Source organism: Heloderma suspectum, chromosome 11 (genome assembly GCF_057233095.1).
Source record: "Heloderma suspectum isolate Gila_16-S chromosome 11, 16-S_ref, whole genome shotgun sequence".
Taxonomy (NCBI): Eukaryota; Metazoa; Chordata; class Lepidosauria; order Squamata; family Helodermatidae; genus Heloderma; species Heloderma suspectum.
The window spans coordinates 16,342,121-16,360,175 of record NC_139468.1 but is presented as its reverse complement, the minus strand read 5'-3'; the positions used below and the strand labels follow the sequence as shown (position 1 = coordinate 16,360,175).

General features: G+C 43.6%; 1 non-coding gene across 1 annotated transcript; it reads left to right on the top strand.

The window, feature by feature from the left end:
• The first annotated feature begins 16,368 nt into the window (after window positions 1-16,368).
• TRNAH-GUG (transfer RNA histidin (anticodon GUG)) lies at window positions 16,369-16,440 on the top strand. The gene has a single exon. It is a non-coding gene; the product is annotated as a tRNA-His (tRNA).
• The last annotated feature ends 1,615 nt before the right edge of the window (window positions 16,441-18,055 follow it).

The following is an 18,055-nucleotide window of genomic DNA, read 5'->3' as shown; positions in this document are numbered from 1 at the left end:
GTTCTGGGTCTGCGAAAGCTCAAATCTGAAGCACATCTGGCAGTGAGCTACAAAATCCCTCTTGCTCCTGAAATGCAGAGGTGAAAAGTGAAAAGACTAGAAGCCCAAGATGCATTCACACTGGGTGAAGGAGGGGAGAAGGGCTAAATGGAGTTAAAAACCTGAACACCCACGTAACGCCTCCTCTCTTACTTCCTTTACCTCCCTCTTCAAAACCCACATTTTCTGTGAAACCTTTGGTATCACCCCCTAGTCCTCATAATTCCACTTCACCCTAAGGCTGCAATCCTAAACATACTTACTGGGGAGTAAGCCACATTGAATATAGTTGGACTTATGTTTGATTTAAAATGTATAGGTTTTTGTTATAAGTACATGTAAGTGCAATACATGCATTTTTATTATTATTTATTAAATTTCTTAATCGCCCATCTGGCTGGTCACCCAGCCACTCTGGGCGCTGTACAACAGTACAATTTAAAACAGTAAAATTATACATTAAAACATTATTTAAAAATACCCTAACCCATTTTTTTTCTTGTCTGCCTCTGCTTCCCTCTCCCTCCCTGTTTTCTAGGGTTACTTTAGATTGTAAGCGCATTGGGGCAGGCACTTGGCCTGTTGTACTTTGTAAAGTGCCATGCACATTGATGGCTCAACAACAAACATGTAGGCTCATTGCTTGGTGGTAGTTACACATCAAACAGCACAAGCATAGGAGGTTTAAAAATGTTCCAAAGCTATTGTAAAATACTTCACATAAAGCACATGAATGTAAAGTGTCAGAAGTTCAATGTGAATCTCTGAAGAGTATTTTAAATGGGCAACCATTTAGAAATTCCAGTGGGCCCTGGGTCAAATCAACAAAGGAGAGGAAGAAAAGTACTGTGTGTGTGTGTGTGTGTGTGTGTGTGTGATGTGCATGCATAGGTATGGACAAATCTGATAATTTCAGTTTCTCTCAGTTTCTCATTTTTCCAGTCGTAAGTTCGGTTCATCTTTTTTCCACATCAGTTTGAGTTGTTTGTGTGTGTGTGTGTGTGTGTGTGTGTGTAAGTTCGAACAAACGTTCATATGCATTTCGGTGCAAATTTCTCCTAATATAACCATTTTTGCAAGTAATTTCCCCTAATGTAATGCATTTCCCTTTGAATAATGTGTTTTAAAGAAAATATGTATTTTATTTGTATGTTTCCCTAATATGCATATTTTTGTATGTATTTTTGATTGCGGAACTGAATTGCAAAATTTGGAGAAGTGTGAATTTCTAAGGATTATTACATTTCAATTTGCATGAACTAAATAAATTTCTCCCCGACACAGAGGCCTACCTGCTGATTCTATTTTCTTTTCAGTGCCCAGTAAATACCTTCTTCACCCAGAACTTTTAGATTCAGTTGTCTGTCTATGATTTAGCTGGCTGTAGTTTTCTGCCACTCCTGTTCTTATCTTTCTATTTGTTTATTTATATAATTCATTACCGCTATTTTATTAACGTTTCTACCTAGCTTTGTGTTATAGGCTGAAGAGTAAGCTACAAATGTTTCACCTCAGCCTGCAAAAGATCCTAACAAGTGGCAAAAAGCATTCAATGAAATAAGAAACAACATGAATGTACTATCAGAAGCATAAAGATAAACTTTAATCTTTGCAATGTTCACCTAGGGAAAGTGCAATATGCTAAAGTCTCCCTGGGTGAGTTTTACTCCCGTCCAGTGCTGCTTTTGCCAACTGCATTACCACCAGCCTTGGAAGGCACAGACAAATTAGCAGCCTCCTCAGTCATACTGAACTGGGCAGTTCTGTTATCACATTCATTTCAAATGATTTGACATTACCTTTAGAAAAGAAAACACAGCAGCTGCAGAGGAAATCACTTAAGAGCCTGCTCCTATACCCCAGCCGTCTCCAACCTGGTGCTCCCCAAGATATGTTGCACTACAACTCCCATTATCCCCCAGCCAGCATGGCCATTAGTCATGCCAGATGGAGGTGTTGGGAATTGTAGCTCAACACAACTGGAGGTTACTGGCTTTGGGGAAGGCTGCTAAATCTACTCCGAATGCCATGGTGACCTGTGTTGGTATCCCACTAAAGCTGCTTCTTTTACTTGGGCCTTTTGCCACCACACCCCTGCAACACTCCACTGGCAGACTTTGGAACTGTACTGACATCAAACATTTTTGCACCTGAAACAAAAGATCAAACCACCACTAATCTGCTCTAGAACTCATTTTCAGAAATAGGGATTGGGGGCAGGACAAGTTACAACAGCATTCCAGCTGGGAACAGTGGCTAGAAGCAACTGCTTTGTGGCAAGGTTGGTCCTGCCTTATATATATCTAGGGGCTGATTGGGGGAGTGGGCAAAAAATACAGTTGAAAGCCAGTCTACTGGCCAGTCATCAAGATGCTTGCAGTTATAGGTCATAGTTGGAGCTTCTCTGTTATATGCTCCCTCCGTCCTTCGCTCCCTCCCTCCTTCAGCAAGCAAATCAATGGACCCGGGAAATGGTATCATATACAAAGGAACAAAATTATGCACACAAAAATGAAAGTAGAAGCCTTTTACTTGAAACGTATGTGTAGTGTATATACACTCAAATACTCTAGTAGCAAGACAAAAACTCTGGAATGTGATTTCGGTTCTGTACTTCTTCAGAATAACAAATTGATTGTTCCATTTTCTTTATCTGTTGTAACTGGCAGCCAGACTTGATCCTCTCAGTTACAATGCTCCATTTAAAAAACAAAACAGGAAGGCAATAAAGGGATAACTTGTCTCAGAAACCTGAAGCAACTATCATGGAAATTACTTTTATCATTAACTGGTGAGAACGATGAAAAAGGTCCAATTGACATGAGGAACACCCAGTGATACAGCTGGAATGAATGTAAGGAAATTATTTACAGAAAAATAGACAGATCCAATTTATCATTTAAGCCCTCAGGAGACAGATTGTAATTTATGGATCCAAAAGCCTTCTGTTTTAGCTAATGCCTGAGTTAAAGAATTTACCTGAGGCTGAAACCCACAACTACCCATAGGATGGGTACATTTTCAGGGAATTTTTAGCTTCCCATCTGATGGAGAGCCCAGTGATGATCAGGGAGATTCATCTGATGCTTTGGTTACCTGAAAGTTCAAAAAATACAGAAGTGCTTCAGTGAAGCTATTTGCCAAAAAACTATGCCAGTTCAGGGGGGAAATAGTCCTGTTGTCCTGAAACAGCAAGTAACAGGGGAAACAGTTAAAGTTTGTGACTGGTTACAGTCATATGACATCTTCATGATGTCATACAAACATTTTTAATCTTACCACAAATATTCCAGGTCAACCCTTGCACCCAGCCTGAAAGAACAAATGAGCATGTAGGAGGTAGTCTGTGGCTTGTCCAGAAAGGAATACCATCATATGACTTTATATAATGAAATCAGGATCAGCTGCGATAACATTTGCATAGTGATGACAGAGTCAGAATAACCGTTTTAAGTAAAAACAAGTACATCAAAGTGAAAAAGAGCATTAGAATACTCTATCGTTTTGAATGCCTCCATTAATCCTTACGAATAAATTCTTCAAATTTTATGGGTGGTACATCGATGATATTTTTATTGTGTTCACACAAACCTCTGAAGTCATTTTGTTTGTTTGTTTGTCTGGATCAATTGATGTGGACATAAAATGTACTTGTCATATGAATTGTTAACAAATTCCTTATTGGGATGTTATAGTCTATATCAGTGATGGTAGCATCCGTGTAAAAGGGTTTGTCAAACTCACTGATAAAAACTCTATTTTATATTTCTCTACCAATTATCCTGGGGATCTGAAAACTAATCTTCCCTGTGTCCAATTTCTACATCTCAAAAGAAACAGGACCTTCAATCACATGTATAACACACATAGAATCATAGAATCATAGAATAGTAGGGTTGGAAGGGGCCTATAAGACCATTGAGTCCAACCCCCTGCTCAATGCAGGAATCCAAGTCAAAGCATCCCTGACAGATGGCTGACCAGCTTCATCTTGAATGCCTCCAGTGTGGGAGAGCCCACCACCTCCCTAGGAATTGGTTCCATTGTTGTATTGCTCTAACAGTCAGGAAGTTTTTCCTGATGTCCAGCCAGAATCTGGCTTCTGGTAACTTTAGCCCATTATTCCATGTCCTGCATTCTGGGATGATCGAGAAGAGATCCTGGCCTTCCTCTCTGTGACAACCTTTCAAGTACTTGAAGAGCGCTATCCTATCTCCGCTCAGTCTTCTCTTCTCAAGGCTAAACATGCCCAGTTCTTTCAGTCTCTCTTCATAGGGCTTGTTTCCAGTCCCCTGATCATCTTCGTTGCCCTCCTCTGAACCCTCTTCAGTTTGTCTGCATCCTTCTTAAAGTGTGGCGCCCAGAACTGGACACAGTGCTCAAGATGAGGCCTAACCAGTGCTGAGTAAAGGGGAACTAGTACTTCACGTGATTTGTGGATTTATTTACCAGGGAATTGACACAAAGGGGTTTTCTGAAACACGTCATCTCTTTGTCTAGGTTTGTCTCTGTTTGATTCCCAAACAAAGGAAAGGACTGACAGATTGTTTTGGTCTGTGGAATGTAACCATGTTTCCCAGAGAATTAAATACATTATCTATAAGCACTGGCATCTGGACAGGGACATGCAGTCTATTACGAACATCAGGCAACTGATTTAGAACTGGAACAGATTCCTTGGATTTAGATGGAAAGGAGAGATAGAGTTTGGTGTCATCAGCATACTGGTGGCACCGAACCCCCAAACTCTGGGCAATCTTTCCCAGTGGTTTCATGTATATGTTGAGTAGCATGGGGGATAAGATTGAACCCAGAGGGACACCACAGGCCAATGGCCACAATGTTGAAGAGGAATTCCCCAGCATCACCTTCTGAGATCGCCTCTCCAAGAAGGACGGGAACCACTATGTAACAGTGCCTCCCAGTACCACCTCAGACAGATGCCTCAGAAGAATACAATGGTCGATGGTATAAAAAGTCGAAAGGTCCAGCAGAACTAACTGGGACACACTCCCCTTGTCCAGTTCCTGGCATAGATCGTTCACCAAGGTGACCAAAGCATTCTCTGTTCCATAACCAGGCCTGAAGCCAGATTGAAATGGATCTAGATAATCCATCAGGGAAATAGATTTGGGTCTTGGACCTGAGGTCTAGCATTGTCCCTGCTGGGGATAAGAAAGAATGCAGCAGAACTCTTATATTGGGGCTATCCACAAGGATGTCACATATGAAAAATGTTTTATTTTGAAGAAACTGTGCATAAGTTTTAAGTTGGTGTTTAAGCCACATGGGGAAGCCCTGGGGAAGTATTGAATAGGGACCACCAGGAATTCAGGACTGCTATGAAATAAGGCTGCCAGAAGGCTAGTCAATTTTATTTAAGACATTTTTATATCACCCTTCAATTAAAAAAAAAAAAATTACAGAGTGGTTTTCAGGGTTCTTAAAACACAGAATGGCAATAATCAATAAAATAGCTGACAATGGTAAAAGGTTAAAGAGCACAAGGCCATTTTAGGATGAGGAGTGCTGGGAGAGGTAAGGCAAGAAAACAAAGGATGATAGAAAGAGTCAGGCAGCAGGGAGATGGGGATTCTGCACACAGAGGTCTCAGGAATCAATACCTTATGTAGGAGCATGAGGAAACTGTTTTTCCTAGTGTTAAAGACTTGCCCTGAAAAGTACTGTGAGGCTTTTCATAGACTTGAACTCTCATTGCAACAGTTTCTCTAATTAACAGCCTTAGATCTTGCTCTTTCCCCAGCTCGTAATTGAGCTTTTCTGCTTTCTCTCTCCATTCCGACTCCTGCCTGACAGTTTGCAATGCTGTCAGCACACCTAGACAAACCTTGTGATTCAATAAATACTGTCATAACACACAAGCACATCTTTGGAATCAACACTGGCTTTCTCGTGAAGCAAATGTGTACAAAAAGCAGCACTGCGTGTGCAGTGGGGGGTGGGGGTGGGGGCAAAGTTTTTCAGTATAAAAACTACTTTATTTCCTTGGGATGTGGAACAAGCTCCTGCATTCAGTTGGGCGGGACCATTGTGAGATGCCCTCTCATGCTACCCTGACTCACTCCTTGGCAGTTATAGACTGCTGCAGGCTGTATCATTATAGTGGCCACAGCACTGTTTGAGATACTCCTGAGGAGGGTAGGATTGTTATTGCTCCAAATGCCGGAGAGAGAAAATGATCCACCAGCTCCAGCTGTGGTGTTTGTGAAAGAGGGAAGAATATGTAATTGTAGGAATGTTGATTTCTCCTCCTGGGACACAGCATTTATTCTGACAACTGACACCTCATATACTTTGGGAGAAAAAGCTTGGAAAGGCTTGTTTGTGTAACTCTTCTAGAGATAGTAAATCTGGGAGTGTGATCCAAGATTCTTCTTGGAATCTACCCATCCCAACAGGAATCGGGATCCTCCTCATGGGATCCCTTTCCCTGGAGAAGTAATAAGGATAATGACGGTGCCTCGACTTCTCTTGACATGGATGAGCTTAAGGCAGTGGTAGCCACCTTGTGGCCTTCCATTTGTTTTGGCCTACTGCTCCCATCATCCCTCAGGCTATGCTGGCTAGGCCTGATGGGAGTGGTAGGGCAAAACATCTGGAGAACCTCAGGTTGCTCACTACTGACTTAAGGAGGCCATTCAATCAGTCAGTCAGCGCATCGAATATTATTACAAAATGAGTCCTGGCATTGACTCAGATTTGAGAGGTGGTCCAGGTGGTATATCCAGTGGTCAGGGGATATAATGCCTGAAACCTTTTTCTCATTATTGGCCATGTATTACTATTTTGGGTCTCTGCCGCCTTTCCCTCCACCACCTCAATGCTTAGCTTTTTAGAAATGGCAAATTCACCCATCAGAATAAATTGGGCAACATTAAGAGTATTTTAATTTGGGAACTCTATTTGACATCCTCCTTATTTTCTAGACAGCTGCATTGTATAGGAAGAAATGAGCACCTCTAAAAATTATCCCCCCCACATACACACACTAAATATTACCCAGAAAGCCATATCAGTGGCATCCTTTAGACAGTGCTTGCACAGCCATGTAGTTTTTCTTCTTGGAAAATTAATCACCAGTGATAGGTTTGCTGAAACTTTCAAACCAGTCAAGACTAAGAATAAATGTTTTTTCCAAAGAAAAAGGGTGCCATCTGCTGGTCACTATCCTTTCCATAGGAAAAATTGAAAACTGCCTATAGTGAAGGTATCAAGCAACCTTCACCGCCACAATTATGCCACAATTCATGGGTCATGGTGCTGGTCTGCAGGCCCTGCATGGTCCCCGCAGTACTTTATCCTGCACCAAGTGACACATTGGTTCCCAGTGGTCTTCAAACCTTAAGACCAGTTCCAGTTCATGACAAAAAAGAGGAAAAAAGAATGCAGACTGAAAAGCAGTAGAAAGCTTGCAGAAACTAAGGGATGGCTGTTGAGGAGTGGGGAGAATGGGAACCCCTGTAATTTGGCATCGCCCAAGGCCAAGGTTTCTTTCAAGGCCATCACAAATATTCTGAAGGAAGACTCAGGACTAGGGATGGGTGAATGCCCCCCCCCCAACATCCGGTCCAGAGCAGGGGGTCCACCATGGGAAAATCCGGGCTGCTTGTGGTCCTGCCGATTTCCCAGGGGCCTTTGTGCATCCACTGGATTTCATGTGGCTGCACCCTGGGTTAATAAAAAGAGTCCACAGTGGATTTTTCAAGCATCGCTCCTCGGGAAAGCTTGCTTACTGTGTTTGAGTATATCATATGGATGGTGGGCTTTTTTCAGTTGCACATAAGGGTGAGGGTTAAACCACAGGTTAGGATTAGGTTTGGCGAGATGCAGATCCCCAGGCAGAAACCCGGGCCTTGGTAAAGGTGGGGTTTGGTAGACCCAGCTCCATGGGCAGGAACTGGGGCGTGGGAAAGCCTAGCTTGGCCAGAAATGCTGAGTGGGCCACCCAGACGGCTTGCCAGCTGTCTTTGAGTATACAGTGGGGAAGGGAGGATGTTGCAGTTGTCCTTGAGGGTTAGGGTTAAGCCTCAGGTTAGGGTTGGGGAGACCTGGATCCCCGGGCAGGAACCAGGGCCTCAGTAAAGCCTAGCTTGGCCAGACAGACTGCCACCCAGACTGCTTGCCAACTGTCTTTGAGGATACAGTTTGGACTGGGGGATGTTTCTGTTGCACATAAGTATTAGGGTTTTGCCTAACGTTATGGTTAGGAATTAATTTGTTTTAGGAATATTTTATTTATTTATTTTTAAAAAATACTACACAAAACAAAACAGAAATAATTCAAATTATAGAAATCACATCAGTCCAACACAAAATTATACAGTCAAAATAATAATAAAAGCCCTTTCAAAGTATCAAATCATTACATTATTACACTACACTGAAAATGCAAATTTTTACATTAGTACATCACGTAATAGGCGGCGTTCAGTCAGACAACCGCTTCCACCACTTCTGCCATCTATTGCTTGGCATTCTTTTCGTATCTCGCTATTGACTTTAACCTATTAATTACAAATTGAACAGAAGTATCCACCTTTTCTTCCTTCCCAGTTTTTAACTCCTTGTTACACTGAATTCCTATAAGCAGAAGTACTAAAAGATTTATCAGATGAAGTGTAGTCTGTGGCACTTTCTAAAACTCTTTTTCCTTACTCCTCCTATCCTGTCCCTATTTTGATTCATTTTCTTCATTGGGCCCTGAAATCCCTGTATAGGCTGTATACTGGACAGAATATTTTCCATGTCTGATTTTTCAAAAAAGTCCACATCAAATAATCTGACACCTTTTCCCAAACTAGATTAGCCAATGGGCAATCTTGTATGTAATGCTTTAAATTGTCTTTTTCTTTAACACTTCCTAACCTCGTTCTCATCTTATTTACACAAAGTGGTCTTTTGCATTCTTGACGTTAGTCTGTTTGCCATGGATTAGTTATTCCTATACTCTAAACTTGATGGCACATTTTCCATCTCAGGTCTCATAAACTGTTGTTGTTGTTCAGTCGTTCAGTCGTGTCCGACTCTTCGTGACCCCATGGACCATAGCACGCCAGGCCTTCCTGTCCTGCGCTCTCTCCCGGAGCGTGCTCAAGTTCATATTCATTGCATCCGTGATGCTATCTAGCCATCTCATCCTCTGCCGTCCCCTTCTCCTTTTGCCTTCAGTCTTTCCCAGCATCAGGGTCTTTTCCAGGGAGTTTTCTCTTCGCATTAGGTGGCCAAAATATTTGAGCTTCAGCTTCAGTATCTGTCCTTCCAATGAGCACTCAGGGTTGATTGCCTTTAGGATCGACTGATTTGACCTCCTTGCAGTCCAGGGGACTCCTAAGAGTCTTCTCCAGCACCACAGTTCGAAAGCATCAATTCTTCGGCGCTCAGCCTTCCTTATAGTCCAGCTCTCACAGCCATACATTACTACTGGGAAAACCATAGCTTTGATTAGACGGACCTTTGTCGGCAAGGTGATGTCTCTGCTTCTGACTATGCTGTCTAGGTTGGCCATAGCTTTCCTCCCAAGGAACAAGCGTCTTTTAATTTCATGGCTACAGTCACCGTCTGCGGTGATCTTGGAGCCCAAGAAAGTAAAATCTGTCACTGCTTCCATTTCTTCCCCTTCTATATGCCAGGAAGTGATGGGGCCAGATGCCATGATCTTCGTTTTTTTAATGTTGAGTTTCAAACCAGCTTTTGCACTCTCCTCTTTCACCCTCAACAAGAGGCTCTTGAGATCCTCTTTGCTTTCTGCCATTAGGGTGGTATCATCTGCATATCGGAGGTTGTTGATAATTCTCCCAGCAATCTTAATTCCGACCTCTGATTCATCCAACCCGGCATTTCTCATGATGTACTCTGTATATAAGTTAAATAAGCAGGGTGACAATATGCAGCCTTGTCGTACTCCTTTCCCAATTTTGAACCAGTCGGTTGTTCCATGTCTGGTTCTGACTGTTGCTTCTTGACCCTCGTACAGGTTTCTCAGGAGACAGGTAAGGTGGTCTGGTACTCCCATCACTTTAAGAATTTGCCACAGTTTGTTGTGATCCACACAATCAAAGGCTTTAGCGTAGTCAATGAAGCAGAAATAGACGTTTTTCTGGAATTCTCTTGCTTTCTCCATGATGCAGCAAATGTTGGCGATTTGATCTCTAGTTCCTCTGCCTCTTCTAAACCCAGCTTGTACTTCTGGTAGTTCTCGGTTCACATACTGCTGAAGCCTAGCTTGTAGGATTTTGAGCATCACCTTGCTGGCATGTGAAATGAGCGCAATTGTGCGGTAGTTTGAACACTCTTTGGCGTTGCCCTTCTTTGGAATTGGAATGTAAACTGACCTTTTCCAGTCTTGTGGCCACTGTTGAGTGTTCCAGATTTGTTGGCATATTGAATGCAGCACTTTAACAGCATCATCTTTTAGGATTTTAAATAGCTCGGCTGGAATACTGTCATCTCCGCTAGCTTTGTTGTTACTAATGCTTCCTAAGGCCCACTTGACTTCACTCTCTAGGATGTCCGGCTCAAGTTCAGTGACCGCATTATCATGGCTATCAGGGACATTCAGATCTTTCCTGTATAGTTCTTCTGTGTATTCTTGCCACCTCTTCTTAATCTCATCTGCTTCTGTTAGGTCCCTGCCTTCTTTGTCCTTTATCATGCCCGTCTTTGCACAAAACGTTCCCTTGAGATCTCCAATTTTCTTGAAGAGATCTCTAGTCTTTCCCATTCTGTTGTTTTCCTCGATTTCTTTGCATTGTTCATTTAAGAAGGCCTTCTTGTCTCTCCTTGCTATTCTCTGGAACTCTGCATTCAGTTGGGTATATCTTCCCCTTTCTCCTTCGCTTTTCGCTTCCCTTCTTTCGTGAGCTACTTGTAAAGCCTCATCAGACAGCCACTTGGCTTTCTTGCATTTCTTTTTCTTTGGGACGGATTTCGTTGCTGCCTCCTGAACAATGTTACGGACCTCCGTCCATAGTTCCTCAGGCACTCTGTCTATCAGGTCTAATCCCTGAAATCTATTCCTCACCTCCACTGTATATTCGTCAGGGATATGATTTAGGTCATACCTGAAAGGTTTAGTGGCTTTCCCTACGTTCTTCAATTTAAGCCGAAATTTTGCAAGAAGCAGCTGAGATCTGAGCCACAGTCAGCTCCAGGCCTTGTTTTTACTGACTGTATGGAGCTTCTCCATCTTTGGCTGCAAAGGACATAATCAATCTGATTTCGATATTGACCATCTGGTGACGTCCCTGTGTAGAGTCGCCTCTTGTGCTGTTGGAAAAGAGTGTTTGCTATGATCAGCGTGTTCTCTTGGCAAAACTCTATTAGCTTTTGTCCTGCTTCATTTTGTACACCAAGGCCATGCCTGCCTGTTATCCCGGTGATTTCTTGACTTCCTACTTTAGCATTCCAATCCCCTATGATGAAGAGGACATCTTTTTTTGGTGTTAGTTCTAGAAGGTGTTGTAGGTCTTCATAGAACCGATCAACCTCAGCTTCTTCGGCCTCAGTGGTTGGGGCATAGACTTGAATTACTGTGATGTTGAATGGTTTGCCTTGGATTCGTACTGAGATCATTCTATCATTTTTAAGATTGTACCCCAGTACTGCTTTTCCCACCCTTTTGTTGACTATGAGTGCTACTCCATTTCTTCTAAGGGATTCTTGCCCACAATAGTAGATATGATGGTCACCTGAATTAAATTCGCCCATGCCTGTCCATTTGAGTATGCTGATTCCCAAGATGTCGATGTTCAATCTTGCCATCTCATGTTTGACCACCTCCAGCTTACCTTGATTCATTGATCTGACATTCCAGGTTCCTAAACAATATTGTTCTTTACAGCATCGGACTTTCTTTTCACCGCCAGACACATCCACAGCTGAGTGTCCTTTCGGGTTTGGCCCAGCCGCTTCACTCTTTCTGGCGCTACTTGGAAATACCCTCTGCTCTTCCCCAGTAGCATATTGGACACCTTCCGACCTGAGGGGCTCATCTTCCGGCATCATATCTTTTAGCCTTGTGATACGTTCCATGGGGTTTTCTTGGCAAGAATACTGGAGTGGGTTGCCATTTCCTTCTCCAGTGGACCACATTTTGTCAGAACTCTCTGCCATGACCTGTCCGTCTTGGGTGGCCCTGCACGGCATAGCTTATGGCTTCACTGAGTTACGCAAGCCCCTTCGCCACAACAAGGCAGTGATCCATGAAGGGGCATAAACTGTAAGGTACCCTTTTATCTTTTTAAAAAACCTCTGATCTACATTATTCGATTTTAAACATTGTGACAGATGTTCTTTATGTGTACTGTGCTCTTTCCAAATTTTAATAGATTAAGGGCGCAATCCTATGCATGTTTAGACAGAGAAAAGGCCTACAACTCTTATTTTCCAAAATTTCTGTATATATTGTCCTTTTCACATCCCTTATATTCATTTGCTGTTTCTTAAAACAGGTGGATGGGGCTTTCCAGAGGTGCATAAGAAGCCCGGCTTCCCTGAGATATTTAGGCAAAGTAACCTTCATCACTTCGGTCAATTTAAAGTTTGTCTGTTCCCCTTCGTCTGTTCCCCTTCCCACCATTTCTTCCCCCACTGCATGTTTCTCCATGTATCACCATACACAGATCTAATCACCATCTGCCCCCTGCAAAACCTCCCTGTGAAAGCTGTTACTCACAAAGGCAGCTATAAAGAGGGGATCGATCAAAGGGAGTTCCAGTCCTCCTTTGCTTACTTTCAAATATGCTACTGTGGTTAAGAAAGGGTAGCTTTTAGTTCTCCATTAAAAAAAAGGTGTGTGTTCACTCTATCACTTTTTTGGGAGGCAGATATACTACCATTAAAACTATTGGTAGCTGTTACACAAACTTATAAAAGTATTTTACTTTTCTATACACATCCCTTCCATTTTTTGAATTTTTCCTCCACTCTTTTTTCTCACAGACTCCAGTTTTCTTCCCAGCCAGTCTTTCAAAGAAAACGTAACTGCCAGGATCTTAACATTAGATATCTCATCTTCGCCTTCATCAGATTCCTCTGTCTTTTCTTGTTGTTGTGACCTTCTCTGTTCCTTAATCTGTGGTTCTTGTAATGTCATAACTTTGATGGTTCTCTCGTTAGTCTTCAGATAATAAATCTGGCTTTTATTTTGATTTACCGCTGCCCCTGAAGCCCTGCCGTACTCTTTGAGATGTTCCCCCGCCCGTTTAGTCTCCTCCTTTCATGCCACAGACATCATCTGCATGTGCTATGGTCTTAACCACCAATGGTTTGATTTTCTTTTGTCCCCAAGACATTTCTGGTTGACTCCTGCTCTGCTGTTAATCCTAATGGAAATCCATGAATTTGACTGTCTTGCTGGATGGAGCCTAACAGTGGGTCTATTGCTGATACATATAACAAAAGATTTAAAGGATAACCTTGTCTCAATCCGGATTTAATTCTGACCTCTGATCCCTTCCAGCTGTTTATTTGCGGTGTAACAGACTTTTTTTGTACAGGATGCACAGGTATTCTCTAAATTCTAGCGGAATTCCCTTTAGCGTTAACACTGCCCACAGATAATCTTGATTGACCCTATCGAAGGCCTTCAACTAGTTTAATTGAAGCAAACCTTTATTGTAATCTTTCAAACTTTGAAAATGAAAAAAAATGAGTTAAAATGAGTTTCACATGAGGTTTAGGTTAAGCCTCAGGTTAGGGTTAGGACTGGTAAAACCTTGGTCCCTGTGCGGGAACAGGGGCCTTGGGAAAGCCTTGCTGGGCCAGACAGGCCAATTCGTCCACCAGGACAGCTTGCCTACTGTCTCTGAGCGTACTATGTGGATGGGAAGATGTGAGGATTAGGGTTAAGCCTCAGGTTAGGGTTGGGAAAACCTGGGTCCTTTGCAGGAACCAGGGCATTGGTAATGCCTAGCTTGAACAGACAAAGTGAATGATCAACCAGGGGGGTGTCTCCACAGTCAATTTTGTGACTCCTCCGCGCTCCTGCCGCCCTGCTTTTGCGGCTAGACAGCCGATTTCGGCTGTCTAGCCACAGGACCTTGGAGTGCAGGGTGGGGAGGCCGGACAACACATAGGAAATGTCATACTGGCACTTCCAACCTCACCGCCCCTCCCTGAGGAACACCGTTTCCCCTGCTCCACGCTGCTTCTTCAGGTGTGGAGGGCAGGGCTGATACGCTCCCTACGTCTAGCCGCTGACTACTCAGACTGCGCCCTTAATTTCAGATCTCACCTATGTAGCAAGAAAGACAATGTGATCAGTCTCATGGTAATTATAACTTGCACCTGAGCTTGCTATATCCATGTGCCACATCAATAGACTGGACTCTGCAGCTGTGCCACTGTTCCATACCTATGTGCACCGCAGAGACAAGTCCAGTTTCAGGGCATTTCCACATAAAAGCTTTTGTGCACATCAGGGGCATCAGTGTGTTTCCTCTTCCTTCCCTCTCTCCTCACGATCTAGGACTTTCCTGGTGCACTTGCTGAAATCCATTGTTTCGTTGCTCTGCACTATTCTGGCATCACATCCAATTGCTTCTGTTTGAGACTTGACAGCTGCTGACGGGCCACAAGCTCATTTAAGAATATCTTGATTCCCAGCAGTTCAGCTACTGGGGTGCATCCCCCTAGCTTGCCCCTAACAAGAATGCCACAGGCACCAAGACATAGGAGCAGGTCAACTGGAAGCCAGAAAAAAGTTTGCAAATAAACTCAATGGGCAACTTAACAATGCCTTGCAATTCCTGCCATCTGAGTCATCCCTACCACTCCCTTTGGCTTGTACTCCACTCCTGCCCATTTTCCATAAAACCTCATGCTGTCTTCATTCCCCCCCCACTCACTTTCCCAAATGTGCCTTGGACCCAGGGCTGGCGGTGAGGCTGGGAGGCAGCAGCAAGGTGTTCAAGGAGAGAACTGCATGCCTTGTAGGCTACTTTGGACCCCCTAAGTTAGGCTGCTACCTTCACATTCAGTGGAGAACATTGTCCCATCATTAGTGTTGAAGGCAGATTAATCTTTTGTACATGGAATGGAATGGGGTGCCATCTTGTCCTTTGCCTCAGGCAGAAAAATGTCTTGGGCTGGCCCATCTTGGATCTAAAGCGGGGGCTCCCAAACTTTCTACCCCCAGGTAGAAAGCTTGAGACTCCTGAAAATGACTGAGGCCCACAAATATGCCAAATTCCACCTCCATCTTTCAAAATCATGACAGATGGAGGTGGAATCTGGCATCATTTGCTGGCAATTGCTGATATCATTATATATTTTATATTGATCTCTAATCCCTCTTTGAAAAATTATAAATTCTTTGCCACAGCTATTTCCTTGTAGCAAGGAGTTCCATAATTCAACTTTCCTCAAGTTAAGTAATGACATTGTCTTCAGAGGTATCTCTACAGAGCTTCCCCATTTGGGGAAGAATGAGCCAGAGGCTTTAAGTCACGGACACTTCTCTTGCAGCCCATCAGGTTCCCTGCCTCTCCTGATTTCAATTTTATTTAAGGTTATTTAGGGTGCAATCCTATGCAGGTTTAGACGGGAAAAAAAGTCCTACAACTCCCAGCATTCCCCAGCCAGCATGGCTGGCTGGGGCATGCTGGGAGTTGTAGGACTTTTGCCGTCTAAACATGCACAGGATTGCACCCTTAGTTATTTTTTAAACTGGGAAATGAGATAGAAAAGGGAAGCTCCTGTCTCCCTGGTAGCTATGTACCTTCCATAGAATTTACAGGCAGTTAGGCTGTCTAACCGGAGCTGGAGATACAGTGTGGGGGTCTAAATGGGTCTATAGTAGGGAAAAATCTAACCTGCGTTCCAAGGATCTTATTTGCTCCGGACAGCATTAAGGCTAAAGCTGCAGTAGTATACACACTTACCTGGGAGTAAGCCCCATTGAACTCAACGGGGCTTACTTCTGAGTAGACCATGGGATTTTACTGCAAGCATATAACTTGTAGGAGGGAGTTCTGGGGAAACGGGGGAGAGGCAAAGGCGGAACGGCAGAAGATGCATGAAAATCAAGCAAGCGACCTAAGATGGGATTTGCAAGAGCGCTTTGCCTTTACAGCAACTCAGTTACGATCTACGTGGCCGCGCTTGACGGTTCCATCCCTAAAAGCACACGCTGTCCCAGAGCGCAGGCGCACTGTGGGAGCCAAGCCTCCAGTAAGGCGCGTGCGTGGAAAGGGCGAGGGGAGAATGAACCGAAGGCGGAACCTACTACAGCTTGAGAGAGGTGACGTCAGTGACTGTAATAATGAAGAGGGTAGCTGCCAGGTTTTTTTTCCAGAGCCCGAGTAGCTCGCCGTGATCGTATAGTGGTTAGTACTCTGCGTTGTGGCCGCAGCAACCTCGGTTCGAATCCGAGTCACGGCAGGAGTAGGCGCAGTTTTTTCTAAGAGGGTTTAATTTTTTAAAAACTTAGTATCGCTCCAAAATTCAAAGCTCAGCACCAGGATAGGCTCAGACATACAGGAAAACACTTCGCCTGCGTGAAGGAAACAATGGTACTATACACTCCAGAAGTTACTAATTTAACTTTTGGACAAGTGTGTGTGTGTGTGTGTGTTGTGTTGAGGAACTTGAGGATTGGGGGAAAGCACTGGGAAGTTTCACAGACTGCATTCTCATGTATAGTAGCAGTAGGATGGGGCTTAATTTAGGCTGCTTTAAGATTATTATTAATTTGTTTCAGTTTATGCCATGCCCCATCCCAATTTACCAGGGCAAGTAACATTGATGGTGGTAACAGTGACCCCAAAATGCTTTTTATCAGCTTACTTTTCTATACTGTTTTTAAGTGGTGGTGTTTTAAGCTGTGTTTTATTGTTGGATTTTTTTTTAAAAAAAGTTGTTTCAGTTCAAAGTTGTTTTTAGATATATGTTGTCTGTGTATATTGTCTGTATGCTTTTATGTAAATGGTCTTCAGACTTTGTATACTGTATTTTAATGTTTTAACTTTTGTAAATCGCCCAGAGAGCTTAGGCTATAGGTCGGTATATAAATATAATTAATACTACTACTACTACTACTAATCATATGTTTATGTATTATATTTCCTTGCTGTTTTATTGTTTTAACATTGCTGTTACCTATCCTGTGTGTGAGGCTCTTTATTTTTAATTTTTAAGAAAGGTGCAATAGAAATAGAAAAATAAATACAGGAATAATAAAATAATAAAAACAGCCTTCCGCCCCTGGCAAAGCAGAATTCGTTCACATTTCCCCGTGCTTGCTAACTGGACTTCATCAGATAGAGTTGCATTTGTCCCAATAGGGGAAGTTGGGGGAAGTTGGCTACCAGGGCCAGCATCAAGGGCAGGAATGGTTGGGCACCTGCCTAGAGCCCACACCCCAGCAGGGGCCCACTGACAAGAGTGCCCTGGAGTAGCTCATCCTCTTCAGCGTTGCAGCCTGTTTGCTCTCCTGCCTCTTGCTCTGGCCCAGACAACGGTGGTGGTGAGGAGGAGCAGGAGATGCCACGGCCTGCTGGCTCCCTGGCTTTCTGCCTGCCAAGCAAGCAAATGGTAGCAGTGATGACAGAGAGGATGAGGAGCGAGAGCAGCTGGTGACAGTGGTGGTGCAAAGGTGACTCACTGAGGGAAGGGGCCCATTGAGGGCATCTTGCCCAAGGGCCCCCAGAAACATAGAGCCCGCACTGTTGCAATCTCAGTTTCCAGGCATGTGGCTTGCTGACCATTGTTACTTCTGGAGATTTAAGCCTGGAGCTCATGGGCTCTCACTCTCTCTGGTTTTCATATTCCGATCCCCAGGAGTGTCTCTGGTGGCTGTTTTGGATCGGAAGAGGGAAAACAAACCAATTCAGACCCAGTGAGGTCCTGTTGAGCCAGGAATTGGTTGGTGTTCAACCTGTTCTGGATGGAGTTGCACTCCCCCTGAAGCAGCACAGGTTCAAATTTGGGTGTAATCCCTATAGATCAGGGGTGGGGGACTTGTGTCCCTCCAGATGTTGTTGGAGTCCGGCTCACA